Source organism: Arachis hypogaea, chromosome 12 (genome assembly GCF_003086295.3).
Source record: "Arachis hypogaea cultivar Tifrunner chromosome 12, arahy.Tifrunner.gnm2.J5K5, whole genome shotgun sequence".
Classification (NCBI taxonomy): domain Eukaryota; kingdom Viridiplantae; phylum Streptophyta; class Magnoliopsida; order Fabales; family Fabaceae; genus Arachis; species Arachis hypogaea.
Window position 1 is genome coordinate 59,164,446 of NC_092047.1, and position 16,340 is coordinate 59,180,785.

Genomic DNA, 16,340 nt, shown 5'->3' on the forward strand with positions numbered 1-16,340 from the left:
TTGAAGCTGATCCAGAACCTGAAAGGACTCTGAAGAGGAAACTAAGAGAAGCTAAAATACAACAATCCAGAGACAACCTTACAGAAATTTTTGAAAAAGAAGAGGAGATGGCAGCCGAACCTAACAACAATAATGCAAGGAGGATGCTTGGTGATTATACTACACCTACTTCCAAGTTTGATGGAAGAAGCATCTCAATCCCTGCCATTGGAGCAAATAATTTTGAGCTTAAACCTCAACTAGTTTCTCTGATGCAACAGAACTGCAAGTTTCATGGACTTCCATCTGAAGATCCCTTTCAGTTCTTAACTGAATTCTTGCAGATCTGTGATACAGTTAAGACTAATGGGGTAGATCCTGAAGTCTACAGGCTCATGCTTTTCCCGTTTGCTGTAAGAGACAGAGCTAGAGTATGGTTGGACTCTCAACCTAAGGAAAGCCTGAACTCTTGGGATAAGCTGGTCACGGCTTTCTTAGCCAAGTTCTTCCCTCCTCAAAAGCTTAGTAAGTTTAGAGTGGATGTTCAAACCTTTAGACAGAAAGAAGGAGAATCCCTCTATGAAGCTTGGGAGAGGTACAAGGAACTGACCAAAAAGTGTCCTTCTGACATGCTTTCAGAATAGACCATCCTGAATATATTCTATGATGGTCTGTCTGAATTAGCTAAGATGTCATTGGATACTTCTGCAGGTGGATCCATTCACCTAAAGAAAATGCCTGCAGAAGCTCAAGAACTCATTGACATGGTTGCTAACAACCAGTTTATGTACACTTCTGAGAGGAATCCTATAAGTAATGGGATGCCTCAAAAGAAGGGAGTTCTTGAAATTGATACTCTGAATGCCATATTGGCTCAGAACAAACTATTGATTCAACAGGTCAATATGATTTCTCAGAGTCTGAATGGAATGCAAGCTGCATCCAACATTACTCAAGAGGCATCTTTTGAAGAAGAAGCTTATGATCCTGAGAACCCTGTAATTGCAGAGGTAAATTATATGGGTGAACCTTATGGAAACACCTATAACTCCTCATGGAGAAATCACCCAAATTTCTCATGGAAGGATCAACAAAAGCCTCAACAAGGCTTTAATAATGGTGGAAGAAACAGATTTAACAATAGTAAACCCTTTCCATCATCCACTCAGCAACAGACAGAGAACTCTGAACAAAATACCTCTAATTTAGCAAACTTAGTCTCTGATCTATCTAAGGCCACTCTGAGTTTCATGAATGAAACAAGGTCCTCCATTAGAAATTTGGAGGCACAAGTGGGCCAGCTGAGTAAGAAGATCACTGAAACCCCTCCTAGTGCTCTCCCAAGCAATACAGAAGAAAATCCAAAAGGAGAGTGCAAGGCCATTGATATAACCATCATGGCTGAACCTAAGGAGGAAGGGGAGGACGTGAATCCCAAGGAGGAAGACCTCCTGGGACGTCCAGTGATCAACAAGGAGTTTCCCTCTGAGGAACCAAAGGAATATGAGGCTCATCTAGAGACCATAGAGATTCCATTAAACCTCCTTACGCCCTTCATAAGCTCTGATGAGTATTCCTCTTCAGAAGAGAATGAGGATGTTACTGAAGAGCAAGTTGCCAAGTTCCTTGGTGCAATCATGAAGCTGAATGCCAATTTATTTGGTAATGAGACTTGGGAAGATGAACCTCCCCTGTTCACCAATGAACTAAATGCATTGGATCAACTAAGATTGTCTCAGAAGAAACAGGATCCTGGAAAGTTTCTAATATCTTGTACCATAGGCACCATAACCTTTGAGAAGGCTCTATGTGACCTTGGGTCAGGGATAAACCTCATGCCACTCTCTGTAATGGAGAAACTGGGAATCTTTGAGGTACAAGCTGCTAGAATCTCATTAGAGATGGCAGATAACTCAAGAAAAGAGGCTTATAGACAAGTAGAGGACATGTTAGTAAAGGTTGAAGGCCTTTACATCCCTGCTGATTTCATAATCCTAGATACTGGAAAGGATGAGGATGAGTGCATCATCCTTGGAAGACTTTTCCTAGCCACAGCAAGAGCTGTGATTAATGTTGACAGAAGTGAACTAGTCCTTCAATTGAATGAGGACTCCCTTGTGTTTAAAACTCAAGGTCATCCTTCTGTAAACATGGAAAAGAGGCACAGTAAGCTTCTCTCAAAACAGAGTCATACAGAGCCCCCACAGTCAAACTCTAAGTTTGGTGTTGGGGAGTCTCAACAATGCTCTGAACATCTGTGAGGCTCCATGAGAGCCCACTGTCAAGCTATTGACATTAAAGAAGCGCTTGTTGGGAGGCAACCCAATTTTTATTTATCTAATTATATTTATATTTTTATTGTTCTTTCATGTTTTATTAGGTTCATGATCATGTGGAGTCACAAAATAAATAAAAAAATCAAAAACAGAATCAAAAACAGCAGAAGAAAAATCACACCCTGGAGGAGGGGCTTACTGGCGTTTAAACGCCAGTAAGGAGCATCTGGCTTACGTTCAACGCCAGAACAGAGCATGGATCTGGCGTTGAACGCCAGAAACAAGCAACGTCCTGGCGTTCAGACGCAAGGAATGCACCCTGAGGAAAGCTAGCGCTGAACGCCAGAAACAAGCATAGAACTGGCGTTCAACGCCAAAAACATGCTGCATCTGGGAGTTGAACGCCTAGAACAAGCATCAATTCGGCGTTTAAACGCCAGAATTGCATGCAAAGGCATTTTACATGCCTCAATGGTGCAGGGATGTAAATCCTTGACACCTCAGGATCTGTGGATCCCACAGGATCATCTCAGCATCTGTGGACCCCACAGGATCCCCACCTACCTCCACTCATACTCTTCCCTCTTCTCATTCATCCTCTCTTCCCAATAAACACCCTTCCCTAATACCCTTCACCAATCACCTCAAACTCTCTTCCCTATTACCCCTTCACCACTCCCATCCATCCACTCTTCCCCATAAATCTACCTCATAAATCCCACCTACCTTCAAAATTCAAAATCACTTTCCCACCCAAACCCACCCCATATGGCCGAACCTTAACCCCTCTCCCTCCACTATATAAACCTCTCCATTCTTCTTCATTCTCACACAACACAACCCTCTCTTCCATATCTTCTTCATCTTCATCTCTTCTTTCTTCTCTTGCTCCAGGGCGAGCAATATTCTAAGTTTGGTGTGGTAAAAGCATAAGCTTTTTGTTTTTCCATTACCATTGATGGCACCTAAGACCGGAGAATTCTCTAGAAAAGGGAAAGGGAAGACAAAAGCTTCCACCTCCGAGTCATGGGAGATGAAAAGATTCATCTCCAAAGCCCATCAAGACCAATTCTATGATGTTGTGGCCAAGAAGAAGGTGATCCCTGAGGTCCCTTTCAAACTCAAGAAAAATGAGTATCCAGAGATCCGACATGAGATCCATAGAAGAGGTTGGGAAGTTCTAACAAACCCCATCCAACAAGTCGGAATTCTAATGGTTCAAGAGTTCTATGCTAATGCATGGATCACTAGGAACCATGATCGAAGTAAGAACCCGAACCCAAAGAATTATCTCACCATGGTTCGGGGGAAATACTTAGATTTTAGTCCGAAAAATGTGAGGTTGGCGTTCAACTTGCCAATGATGGAAGAGAACGCACGCCCCTACACAAGAAGAGTCAACTTTGATCAAAGGTTGGACTAAGTCCTCATGGACATATGTGTGGAAGGAGCTCAATGGAAGATTGACTCAAAAGGCAAACCGGTTCAACTGAGAAAACTAGACCTTAAGCCTGTAGCTAGAGGATGGTTGGAGTTCATTCAACGCTCAATCATTCCCACTAGCAACCGGTCTGAAGTTACTATAGACCGGGCCATCATGATCCATAGCATCATGATTAGAGAAGAGGTGGAAGTTCATGAGATTATACCTCAAGAACTCTACAAGGTGGTTGACAAGTCCTCCAGTATGGCAAGGTTAGCCTTTCTTCACCTCATTTGTCACCTATGCAATTCGGCTAGGATTGACATAGAAGGAGATATCCTCATTGATGAGGACAAGCCCATCACTAAGAGAAGGATGGAGCAAACAAGAGAGCCTATTCATGGATCTCAAGAGATGCATGAAGAAGCTCATCACTAAGAAATCCCTGAGATGCCTCAAGGGATGCACTTTCCTCCACAGAACTTTTGGGAGCAAATCAACAACTCCCTAGGAGAATTAAGTTCCAACATGGGACAATTAAGGGTGGAACATCAAGAGCACTCCATCATCCTTCATGAAATTAGAGAAGATCAAAGAGCAATGAGGGAGGAGCAACAAAGACAAGGAAGAGACATAGAAAAGCTCAAGGACATCATTGGTTCCTCAAGAAGAAAACGCCACCATCACTAAGGTGGACTCATTCCTTGTTCTTACATTCCCTGTTTTTCGTTTTCTATGTTAAATGTTTATCCATGTTTGTGTCTTCATTACATTATCATTAGTATTTAAGTGTCTTTGTCTTAAAGTTATGAATGTCCTACGAATCCATCACCTCTCTTAAATGAAAAATGTTTTAATTCAAAAGAACAAGAAGTACATGAGTTTCGAATTTATCCTTGAACTTAGTTTAATTATATTGATGTGGTGACAATACTTTTTGTTTTCTGAATGAATGCTTGAACAGTGCATATGTCTTTTGAAGTTGTTGTTTAAGAATGTTAAATATGTTGGCTCTTGAAAGGATGATGACAAGGAGACATGTTATTTGATAATCTGAAAAATCATAAAAATGATTCTTGAAGCAAGAAAAAGCAGTGAATACAAAAGCTTGTAGAAAAAAAATAGAAAACAAAAAAAATTGCGAAAAAAAATAGAAAGAAAAAGAAAAAGCAAGCAGAAAAAGCCAAAAGCTCTTAAAACCAAAAGGCAAGAGCAAAAAGCCAATAGCCCTTAAAACCAAAAGGCAAGGGTAATAAAAAGGATCCAAGGCTTTGAGCATCAGTGGATAGGAGGGCCTAAAGGAATAAAATCCTAGCCTAAGCGGCTAAACCAAGCTGTCCCTAACCATGTGCTTGTGGCGTGAAGGTGTCAAGTGAAAACTTGAGACTGAGCGGTTAAAGTCAAGGTCCAAAGCAAAAGAAGAGTATGCTTAAGAACCCTGGACACCTCTAATTGGGGACTTTAGCAAAGCTGAGTCACAATCTGAAAATGTTCACTTAATTATGTGTCTATGGCATTTATGTATCCGGTGGTAATACTGGAAAACAAAGTGCTTAGGGCCATGGCCAAGACTCATAAAGTAGCTGTGTTCAAGAATCAACATACTGAACTAGGAGAATCAATAACACTATCTGAACTCTGAGTTCCTATAGACGCCAATCATTCTGAACTTCAATGGATAAAGTGAGATGCCAAAACTATTCAAGAGGCAAAAAGCTACAAGTCCCGCTCATCTGATTGGAGCTATGTTTCATTGATAGTTTGGAATTTATAGTATATTCTCTTCTTTTTATCCCATTTGATTTTCAGTTGCTTGGGGACAAGCAACAATTTAAGTTTGGTGTTGTGATCCCTGGTTGTAAAATTTGTTGTTCGTTCTCTCCCTGGCAATGGCGCCAACAAACTGGTGCACAATACCATGGTCCAAACATAACTTCACAACTTCGCACAACTAACCAGCAAGTGCACTGGGTCGTCCAAGTAATAAAACCTTACGTGAGTAAGGGTCGATCCCACGGAGATTATTGGTATGAAGCAAGCCATGGTCATCTTGTAAATCTCAGTCAGGCGGATATCAAATGGTTATGGAGTTTTCGAATAATAATAATAAATAAACAGAAAATAAAGATAAAGATACTTATGTATATCATTGGTGAGAATTTCAGATAAGCGTATAGAGATGCTTTCATTCCTCTGAACCTCTGCTTTCCTGCTGTCTTCATCCAATCAGTCTTACTCCTTTCCATGGCAAGCTTTATGTAGGGCATCACCATTGTCAATGGCTACATCTCGTCCTCTCTGTGAAAATGGTCCAAATGCTCTGTCATGGCACGGCTAATCATCTGGAGGTTCTCGATCATACTGGAATAGGATTCACCCTCCTTTTGCGTTTGTCACTACGCCCAGCACTCGCGAGTTTGAAGTTCGTCACAGCTATCCCTTCCCAGATCCTACTCGGAATACCACAGACAAGGTTTATACTTTCCGGATCTCATGAATGGCCATCCATGGGTTCTAACTTATACCACGAAGATACTAATAACTCGGACTCGGTCCCCTGTATTAGATATCTAAGAGATATTCATTCTAGCTTGTTTGCATGTAGAACGGAAGTGTTTGTCAGGCACGCGTTCATAAGTGAGAATGATGATGAGCGTCACATAATCATCACATTCATCATGTTCTTGGGTGCGAATGGATATCTTAGAAGCGGAATAAGTTGAATTGAATAGAAAAACAGTAATACTTTGCATTAAATCATGAGGAACAGCAGAGCTCCACACCTTAATCTATGGAGTGTAGAAACTCTACCGTTTGAAAATACATAAGTGAAAGGTTCAGGCATGGCCGAATGGCCAGCTCCCAACGTGATCAATATGATCCAAAGTTGAACTAAAAATCATAAGATGTCAATACAATAGTAAAAAGTCCTATTTATACTACACTAGCTACTAGGGTTTACAGAAGTAAGTAATTGATGCATAAATCCACTTCCGGGGCCCACTTGGTGTGTGCTTGGCCTGAGCTTGAATGTTACACATGCAGAGGCTTCTTCTGAAGTTGAACGCCAAGTTGTAACGTGTTTTTGGCATTCAACTCTGGTTCGTGACGTGTTTCTGGCGTTGAACTCCAGACTGCAGCGTAGAACTGGCGTTCAACGCCCTTTTGCGTCATCTAAACGCGGTCAAAGTATAGACTATTATATATTTCTGGAAAGCCCTGGATGTCTACTTTCCAACGCAATTGAAAGTGCGCCATTTTGAGTTCTATAGCTCTAGAAAATCTACTTTGAGTGCAGGGAGGTCAGAATCCAACAGCATCAGCAGTCCTTCTTCAATCTCTGAATCTGATTTTTGCTCAAGTCCCTCAATTTCAGCCAGAAAATACCTGAAATCACAGAAAAATACACAAACTCATAGTAAAGTCCAAAAATATGAATTTAACATAAAAACTAATAAAAACATCCCTAAAAGTAACTAGATTCTACTAAAAATATACTAAAAACAATGCCAAAAGGCGTATAAATTATCCGCTCACCATTGCCCTTGTGGTACATGAGCATGAGCTCCGTGCTCCCTTTTCCTCTCAAGTGGGTTGACAGCCACCACTTTGGACATTTTCTTGGAGGTTATGGGCTTGTCTTGATCCACTAGCACCTCGTCAATGATCTTCTCAACCTCTGCTTCATCACACAATCTTTGAATGATGCTGGGAAATGCCAATCTTGTGCTATTCTTGGTGCTTTTTAGCACCCTATTGATGTTATTGGCAATCATTTCTCCCACATTCATATTTTCTCCCTTCATGATGCTGTATATGAGTATAGCCCTTTCTAGAGTCACCTCTGAAGTGTTGGATGTGGGATTGAGAGACCTTCTCACAAAGTCTAGCCACCCTCCAGCTTGGGGGCTCAAATCTCTTCTCCTTAGTTAGTTGGGTCTCTCATCTTTGTCATTAATCCACTGCACATTCAGCACATATATTTCATTGAGGATTTCATCAAATCCTAGGTCTTGTTACTTTATCCTCTCTTCATAGCTCCGGGTAGAGCTTGTTTGCTTCACTATGAACATCCTGTCTATGTAGGAGGGACTATAGTCAATGCCCTTCCCCCTAACATAACTAAGATAGCCATAAGGTTGCCCAAGTTGGGGCACTGCATTGGCATAGAATTCTCTAACCAAGCTCTCCACCACCTTCCTTGGTGGGTTGCACAAGAGTGCCCATCCTCTGTTGTTGATTTTCCTGTTGTTCTCAGGGTGCTCATTCCTCCCAAGTTAGAATCTCACCTCCGGAATGATTTGCCTCTCACTCACCCAACCATAAAATTGGTTTTGGTTAAATGATGAGAGGAACTTGTATTCATTGAAACTTGAAGATCCAGAAGTTGGTTCTTTGGTCTTTCTCTTCTTTGATGAGAAGGCTCTTGGTGGTGCCATGGGGTGAGAAAATGGTCTGAAGATGTTGAAAAAAGATGCAAGAGAGTAGGCAAAACTTTATTTTGCTTCAACACCAAACTTAGAACTTGATTGTCCCAATCAAGAAAAGAAAACAGAAGATAGTAAAGAGAAAAAAAAGAAAGAAGAGGCAGAGTGTGGAGGTTCTTCCGCGAGTAGAGTTTGGGTTTTGAAGTGTGGAGAGTGGTGGGAAAGTGAGTGGCTTTTATAGGGGTGAGAGGTGTAGTCTGGAAGGTGGGGAGTGGAAAGTAAAAGCAATTCAACGTTTTCCCACTTGGGGAGTAGCACCTAGCATGGGAAGAGGCACCAATCCTTATCCCTTTTGGCTTCCTGCATATGTTGAGTTTGATTTAAGAAAATTATCGTGTCGGTATAGAATCTCATCAAATGAATGAATTCTCGTTGCAAGTATAGTTCTACACCAACAAACAATCCTCTCAATCAAAAATTTGAGTTGTCACAAATAACAAACCCCAATGAAAATTAACCGGAGTATTTAGACTCCGGGTCGTCTCACAATGAATTGCAATAAATGTATGATTATTGGCTATGAAGGAGTAAAGGGGGTTTTGATTGATAAGAGGGAAAGGAACTAAATGGCAAGAAAAATTAAATGACAAGAAAGAAAATCAAGCAAATAACTAAAGAAAGCAAGTAATAAAGAGAGACATTCATGGCAAGAATTGAGATCATGGGCTTTCTATCCTAGTCATACAATGATTAGTTCATCTTATTTAGTCAACTCCAACAAATGGAAGAAAGTATCATGTTATCTTCACATAGGGAGAATGTCAAACAAGACTAATCAATCATATCACAATAATTAACAAGAATCTATCTTATTTCGTCATCTCCAACATTGGAAGAAGGTGTAAGTTATCTTCCACGAGAGAAAGTCAAACAAGACTAGTTAATCTCAAATCAAAATTCCTAATCAACTCACTAATTGAATTAGCAAAAGATTAGAGTCATTGAGAATGATATTAACTAACAATTCTAAATCACCAACATAGGTTGGGTATTCATGACTCAAGATTGCCTAATTACTCTTTCCAAGCCAAGAATGCTCAAAATCTACTCTAAAGCCTAACCAAGTATTTTGTCAAACACTTGGTGGGTACAAATGGAAAGCATAATAAATTGCAAGAAATAGTAAAATCTACTAACTACCAATTGCAAGAAAAGTAAATCAACAACTCAAATAAACATTAGAAGAACATCAAACATTAATTTGCATTAAAGAAAAGATCTAAATCCAACAAGAGTTCATCAACATAAAAGAGAGCATAAAAGTAAAATTAACACCATAAACTAAGAGAATGAAAGTGTAGAAGCGAGAATTCATAAAGGAAATAAGATGAAAACATGAAATTGAACCTAGATCTAAGATGGATTAACCTAACCTAATTCTAGAGAGAAGAGGGAGCTTCTCTCTCTAGAAACTAACCTACATGATGCTAATGCTACAAACAATTGCTTCCCCCCTTGCCTAAGCTTGAATTCTGCATGAAATAGCATTAGAAATGAGTTGGGTTGGGCCTAAAGTGCCTTAGAAATCGCCCCCAGCGATTTCATCTTTAGTGGGCCACGAGCAGCATCAGCGTGCACGCGTTCATAGCGCGTGCGCTCCCCTAAACGCAAAGAAACATATGGCAAATTTTATATCATTTCGAAGCCCTGGATGTTGGCTTTCTAACACAACTAGAACCGCCTCATTTGGACCTATGTAGCTCAAGTTATGGTTGATTGAGTGCGAAGAGGTCAGGCTTGACAGCTTTACGATTCCTTCATTTCTTCATGAGTTCTCCCACTTTGCATGCTTTTCTCCTCACTTCTTCCATCCAATACTTGCCTTATGTATCTGAAATCACTCAACAAACATATCAAGGCATCGAATGGAATTAAAGTGAATTAAATTTAGCTATTTTAAGGCCTAAAAAGCATGTTTTCACATTTAAGCACAAATTCAGAGAGAATTGCAAAACCATGCTATTTCATTGAATAAATGTGGGAAAAGGTGATAAAATCCCCCAAATTAAGCACAAGATAAACCACAAAATTAGAGTTTATCAAATCTCCCCATACTTAAACCAAGCATGTCCTCATGCTAAGAATAAAGAAGGACAAGAAAAGGGTATGAACATTTATTCAATGCAAAGAAACTATATGCACCTATCTATATGAATATAACTAAATGCAATATGAATCTATCTACTTGGTTAAAAGCAAATCAATCTCCAAGAACATATATGCACATGTAGGGCTAAGTAGTATGATGACTCATGAATCCTACCAATTCAAATATCAAAATGAAGTACAAGTAGACTTGCAAGAAGAAAAGCTCATGAAAGCCGGGAACAAGGAATTGAGTATCGAACCCTCACTGGAAGTGTATCCGCTCTAATCGCTCAAGTGTATAGGGTCGATCACTCAATTCTCTTCTAATCATGCTTTCCATGATTTATTTTTCATCTAACAATCAACAATTATTCAATGCATGTGTACATTCATCATGAAGACTTGTTCATAGGATGTAATGGGACTAGGGTCAATGTAGGATGCATATGGTCAAGTGAGCTTGAAATTTGAATCTTTGATTAGCCTAAGCTCTCACCTAACACATACAACAACCTATACAATTCTAATACACAACCTAGCTACCCATGATTCCCACTTTTTCACATACTCATGCATTCTCTTTAATTCACATTCCATATGCATTGATTTTTTTATTGAACTTTACTTTGGGGCATTTTTGTCTCCTTTTTATTTCTTTTTCTCTTTTTTTATATTTTTTCTTTTATATATATATCTTCTTTTTTTTTCTTTATCATTTTTTCTAAAGTATATACAAACATATCAATGCATATGGTTTTACATATAGTGCATGAATATGTACCCAAATTCCAATATTTTTAACAAAAATAAGATTACACTTTTACCTCAACCAATGTCCCAAGTTTCCCATACCCAAATGATACACACTCTCACTAGCCTAAGCTAATCAAAGATCCAAATTAAGGGATATTTATTGTTTTTCACTTAGGAGTAGTGATGTGCTAAAATTAAGAACAAAAGGGATTAAATAGGCTCAAAATTGGCTAACAATGGTTAATGAAAGGTAGGCTATTTGGGTAAGTGAGCTAAATGAAATGATGGCCTCAATCATATAAATGCATGTATACATGGAATAATGGACATAAAGAATCAAACAAATCAAAGATTACAATCATAGAAAGAGAACAATGCATACAAGAATGGAAATAAGTGGTTATAAGATGTAACCACACAATTGGGCTCAAAACTCACATGCTTGTGTTCTTAGCTCAAAAACCATGTTCCAAAATAAATTCTTCAAGCAAGTTCATCACAAAAAAAAATTTTCAAATTGGTAGGGTTCCCTAAAACAATTTTTTTCTTGGAAAAGAAATTATCACCCTAACCAAGTAGTCCTAACATAAAAAGGAAATGGTGAAATATGTACAAATTCTAACTAGAATGCAACCTATCATGCAATGCAACAACTAACTAGCAAAGAAAATTAAGAATTGGTGTTGAAAGAAAGAAATTGTTACCCATGGAGATCGGTCGGACGACCTCCCCACACTTAGAAATTTACACCGTCCTCGGTGCATGCAAAGAAGAGAAAGGTGGACGGGTAGCTATAATTGATGAGTTTCTTCAAAGGGTTGTGTGGGTGAACTTGTTTGTTGCCCCATTTGAAGCTTTTCCATTCCTTTCCTTCTTGGTGGCCAACCTAAAAGGAGAGAAAAAGAAAGAAAATTCAGCCTACAACAAAGATATTAAGCAAATATAACATAGGCGGGGGCTAATGCCAATTAAAAGTATGGTTCTCACTACATGTTAGCTACGCATGTAAGTGAGAGAACAATATAAGCTAAGGCATATTAACTAACACTTGATGCAAGAGTAAAGTCAAGGCATGAAGAGCACTCAAAAGCATCAAGTTCAAATAGAGAGAGTGGGTCATGAAAGGCATGCAAGTTCATATCAATGCACAAAGAATATAAGAGCCATACATGATTAAGCATTGATTTAAAAGTTTCATCACCCAACAATATCAAACAAGTCAAGAAGCACCAAGATTAATCAAGAGATTCTCAACAATTGAGTAAGAAAATTCAACACCATTATTAAAATAAGAAACTCAAAAAAAATAAAGTAAAAACAGGATATAAAAATAAAATGAAAATGCAAAGAATAAAAGTATGCGAATGCAATGGACAAAGAAAAATGGAAGATGAGAAAAAAACCTTTTTTTATACCGGCGCAGACGCGTCATGCACGCTTACGCACCGATGCGCAGTTGGCCGAAGGGCGCGTACGCGCCAGGTGCGCGCACGCGTGGGTTGCAGGCACAAACTGGACATAACTCTCTGGTTTTGGCTGGGGGTAGAATTTTTGCATCCACGCGTACGCGTACATGGCGCGTCCGCGTGGATGGTCAAAAATGCTTGAGGCGCACGTACGCGCCATGTGCGCGCATGCGCGGGTGGTTTGTGCTTCAAGCATGGTGCTGGCGCAGTGTAGGCGCAACTCTCGGGTCAATGTATGGAGGGGTGAGATTTTTCAATCCACGCATCCGCGCACATGGCGCGCCCGCGTGGATGGTCGAAAATGCTTGAGGCGCGCGTACGCGCCAGGTGCGCGCACGCGCGGGTTGGTGCTCTATTTTTCAAAATTTTTCCATGTTCTTGTACCAATCCAAGCATTCCAAACCTCCAAACAGCTACCCAAACACCATAAAACCTTATTTAACATATTAGACTACCAAATAGACTCAACAAACTACTCTAAATATGAATTTTAACTAATTCTACCAATATTTACAAAAGAGAAAATGAAAAGATATTACCATGGTGGGGTGTCTCCCACCTAGCACTTTTGTTTATTGTCCTTAAGTTGGACTTATGGGGAGCTCCTCTCAAGGTGGCTTGTGCTTGAAGTTATCCTTGAACATCCACCAATGCTTGAGTCTCCAATAAGCTCCATTCTTCAATTTTAATATCTTCAAGCTTTGATGGAGTTCTTCACAAACCATAAGCTCCCAAATTTGATTTTCCTTGTGCGATCCGGGATCCCACACTTTGTTTTGACACCCATCTTCAAATTGATCATCATGATTCCAATTGGGTGGCATGACCTTAGAATTCTCAATTAAGCACCCAAACATTCTCATAGACCCATGCAATTTGGTTCTACACCAACCATTGCCATTCAACTTCGAGCATGCAACCATTATGAACTTAGAGTGATGTTTCCAACCACTACACAACTCTCTCCTACTCTTAACTCCACAAAGAGCTCTAAGTTGACCATCATTTTCAATCAAACCATATTCAAGTGGGAAAGTAAAGATTAGAGATAAGAATTTTACTCACTTGAATATTGTGTAGGATGGTGACTTAGGAAGGGGGACCTTCCCACACTTAGCCAATGTGAGGTCTATGCCCTTGTGCTCTTCCTTGACTATCTCCACCTCTTTACAACTTTTCTCAACTTCAACCTCTTGGTGGCTTCTTTTCAATTCAATCTCTTCTTCATTTCTTACCAAGGGTATGGGAGGTGAGGTATCTTCTTCCTTAATCTCCATGTCAAGCCCAATGGGAGAGGATTCAATTGTAGATAGGAACTCCTCAATGATTGAATCCATCTCTTAATCAACCTCTTCAAAGTCTTCAATCAAGATATGCTTTGGAGGTTGTACACCCTCCTCAACATCAATATCAAGCATCTTGGAAGAGAGCTCTCTAATTCTACATTCCCATGGGACTTTCAACATCTCCTAAGACTTCAACCACTTCTTCCAGCTCATTTATCTCAACTTCTTCCCCTTGTGACAATTCTTGCTTTAACTCCTCTTCTTCACCTTGAAGCTCTAAGCTCACTCCCTCACTATGCTCCTTAATTGCTTCTCCACATTCAACAATGGGAGTTTCTTGATCGCATAGGCTTAGGCGGGAGGAGGCCATATTGCTAACGGCTTCTGCTAGGATACCCATCTTAGCTTCTAGCTCCTTAAATCTTTTTGGTCCTCTTCTTGCCTTCAAATGTAAGAACTAATACATTCTTGGAGAGGATCATCCATTGGAGGTGGTGTGGAAAAAGGAGCTTCATTATTTGGGAAGGAAGTTTCATAATTAGAAGTTGGTTCATCTTGGCAAGGGTATGGAGATGGCGTATATTGAGGTGGTTCTTGAGAGTAATTTTGTTGGAATGGTGGTGGTTCCATGTGTGGTTCATATGGTTCATAAGGTGGTTGGTATGGTGGATAAGAGTTAGGGTCATAATGAGGTGTTTGGTGGTAGGAGGCTTGTGAGTAAGGTGGTTCAAAACCATATTGAGGGGGTGGTTCATAGGCATGTGGTGGTGGTTGTTGACAATTATAATAAGGGTCACCACATCCATTAGATTGATATGCATTAGGACTGGAAATATACCCATAAGAATCCGAAGGTTGTTGTTGCCAAGAAGGGTGATCAATCCTTTGAGGCTCCTCCCATCTTTGATTGTTCCATCCTTGATGCACATGCTCATGGTAGCTCCCATTTCCTACAACATAGCTTGAGCCAAACTCATAGCCAAAGTGGTGAGAATTTATAGTAGAAAACAAAAACAAAAACTAACAAAAATAAGCAACGAAGTTCTAAGACTAACAAAAACTAACAAATAAGCAAAAAGCAAACATATTCACAATATTCACAATAGCCAATAACATAACACCATTGCAACTCCCCGGCAACGGCGCCATTTTTATTTAAGAAAATTGTCGTGTTGGTATAGAATCTCATCAAATGAATGAATTCTCGTTGCAAGTATAGTTCTACACCAACAAACAATCCTCTCAATCAAAAATTTGAGTTGTCACAAATAACAAACCCCAATGAAAATTAACCGGAGTATTTAGACTCCGGGTCGTCTCACAATGAATTGCAATAAATGTATGATTATTGGCTATGAAGGAGTAAAGGGGGTTTTGATTGATAAGAGGGAAAGGAACTAAATGGCAAGAAAAATTAAATGACAAGAAAGAAAATCAAGCAAATAACTAAAGAAAGCAAGTAATAAAGAGAGACATTCATGGCAAGAATTGAGATCATGGACTTTCTATCCTAGTCATACAATGATTAGTTCATCTTATTTAGTCAACTCCAACAAATGGAAGAAAGTATCATGTTATCTTCACATAGGGAGAATGTCAAACAAGACTAATCAATCATATCACAATAATTAACAAGAATCTATCTTATTTCGTCATCTCCAACATTGGAAGAAGGTGTAAGTTATCTTCCACGAGAGAAAGTCAAACAAGACTAGTTAATCTCAAATCAAAATTCCTAATCAACTCACTAATTGAATTAGCAAAAGATTAGAGTCATTGAGAATGATATTAACTAACAATTCTAAATCACCAACATAGGTTGGGTATTCATGACTCAAGATTGCCTAATTACTCTTTCCAAGCCAAGAATGCTCAAAATCTACTCTAAAGCCTAACCAAGTATTTTGTCAAACACTTGGTGGGTACAAATGGAAAGCATAATAAATTGCAAGAAATAGTAAAATCTACTAACTACCAATTGCAAGAAAAGTAAATCAACAACTCAAATCAACATTAGAAGAACATCAAACATTAATTTGCATTAAAGAAAATATCTAAATCCAACAAGAGTTCATCAACATAAAAGAGAGCATAAAAGAAAAATTAACACCATAAACTAAGAGAATGAAATTGTAGAAGCAAGAATTCACAAAGGAAATAAGATGAAAACATGAAATTAAACCTAGATCTAAGATGGATTAACTTAACCTAATTCTAGAGAGAAGAGGGAGTTTCTCTCTCTAGAAACTAACCTACATAATGCTAATGCTACAAACAATTGCTCCCCCTTGCCCAAGCTTGAATTCTGCATGAAATAGAATTAGAAATGAGTTGGGTTGGGCCCAAAGTGCCTCAGAAATCGCCCCCAGCAATTTCATCTTTAGTGGGCCACGAGCAGCATCGGCGCGCACACGTACATGGCGTGTGTGTGCCCCTAAACATGAAGCAACATATGGCAAATTTTATATTATTTCGAAGCCCGGATGTTAGCTTTCCAACGTAGCTAGAACCGCCTCATTTGGACCTCAGTAGCTCAAGTTATGGTCGATTGAGTGCGAAGAGGTCAGGCTTAACAGCTTTAC

General features: G+C 39.4%; 1 non-coding gene across 1 annotated transcript; it reads right to left on the bottom strand.

Moving 5' to 3' along the window:
- Window positions 1–506: 506 nt before the first annotated feature.
- On the bottom strand, window positions 507–610 carry LOC112731870 (small nucleolar RNA R71). Its single transcript, XR_003167623.1, has one exon. It is a non-coding gene; the product is annotated as a small nucleolar RNA R71 (small nucleolar RNA).
- Window positions 611–16,340: the final 15,730 nt, after the last annotated feature.